Below are 1,799 nucleotides of genomic sequence, written 5' to 3'. Positions count from 1 at the left end.
TACCTGTTTACATAAATAAAAAAGTAATGCATACATACATACATACCCAAGCAGAGGTTGTTAATTCAGTGCAATTGTAGAAACAGGAACGTGGTTTGTATCAATATACTGTTAGTGGTTGAGCCCCAACCCTCAGGTGTGTGTATGTATCTCTCACTCACCATCTTAGCTACAGGTAAGTCAAACAAAACAGTCAGGAACTCTTTGGTCCTTTTAAATACCTCAGGCACTTCCAATAGCATGAGCATAGCACAGAGACAGTTGGAAGGCCACATCTCAAGATAAACAAACGTATAAAAAAAAATATTCCTCAACATTAAAGTTCCAATGCATCTGTTTTTAGCTCAATATCAAATCATTTCTGGGTAACAATTAAGTACCTTACTGTGATTGTTTTAAATAAATAAAAATAGCTTCTTAGCAAAGAGCAATTTCTCAAGCAAGAATTGTGCTAGGGCTGTCTGGTAGTGGGGAGGGGAAAACTGAAAACTAGCTGTTATTCGCAGAGAGGTTTGGAACTCTTTCTTACTGGTCTATTAACCAATGTATGCCTGGTGATGTCACTAGGCAGGCCAAAACTCCATCTCACCAAACCAGGCTGAAATTTCAGGCAGTCTATTCAAACAGCTTTTACACTAAAAGGGCATTATCATCATTTTCACAGTTTCAGAATTACCTTTATTCTCTCATAGTGTGGAAATATATATAAAACACAGGAAAATCTAGTTTTTGCCTGCACTGGACCTTTAAAGGAAAACTCCACCCAAAAACTATCTTTTGGTATTTGTTTCATTAGTCCATTGTTGACATAGTCCCAAAATGTTTTGCTTATCAGCACTCAAGTTTTCAAGATATGTAACTTTCAAAATACAGAAATCATCCCTGTATGATGCATTTTGCATCATATGATGCAGTGTTTTGTATCATATGATGCAAAATGCATCATACAGGGATGATTTCTGTATTTTGAAAGTTACATATCTTGGACTAATGAAACAAATGCCAAAATATAGTTTTGGGTGGAGTTTTCCTTTCAGCCGAAATAAAATAGAACAAATTAATGTAATAATCTGAATGCTGAGGATACATACTGTGTCAGATGAGTCTCATTGGCTTAGTTCCATGAACATTTTACAGTAAAGCGCAGACGTGCGTATATGTGTGTGTTCCATGTATTCATTTGCAACACAGGCACTCTATGGTACAGATGTGATACTTTTTGAATAAATAACTGAAATACTGCACCACCTCCTCTTCACTTTATACACAAAATACTCCCCTGCACCCTCAGCCCCAGCACCTCCCTGCACCCTCAGCCCCTCCCAGTCCCAGCACCCTCAGCCCCTCCCGGTCCTAGCACCTCCCTGCACCCTCAAGCCCTCCCGGTCCCAGCACCCCCCTGCACCCTCAAGCCCTCCCGGTCCCAGCACCCCCAAGCCCTCCCAGTCCCAGCACCCCCCTGCACCCTCAAGCCCTCCCGGTCCCAGCACCCCCCTGCACCCTCAAGCCCTCCCGGTCCCAGCACCCCCCTGCACCCTCAAGCCCTCCCGGTCCCAGCACCCCCTGCACCCTCAAGCCCTCCCGGTCCCAGCACCCCCCTGCACCCTCAAGCCATCCCGGTCCCAGCACCCCCAAGCCCTCCCAGTCCCAGCACCCCCCTGCACCCTCAAGCCCTCCCGGTCCCAGCACCCCCCTGCACCCTCAAGCCCTCCCGGTCCCAGCACCCCCCTGCACCCTCAAGCCCTCCTGGTCCCAGCACCCCCCTGCACCCTCAAGCCCTCCCGGCCCCAGCACCCCCC

The sequence above is a fragment of the Coregonus clupeaformis genome, chromosome 28 (genome assembly GCF_020615455.1).
Source record: "Coregonus clupeaformis isolate EN_2021a chromosome 28, ASM2061545v1, whole genome shotgun sequence".
NCBI classification, from domain to species: domain Eukaryota; kingdom Metazoa; phylum Chordata; class Actinopteri; order Salmoniformes; family Salmonidae; genus Coregonus; species Coregonus clupeaformis.
The sequence above is the reverse complement of the archived record's forward strand: the minus strand, read 5'-3'. Positions refer to the sequence as shown.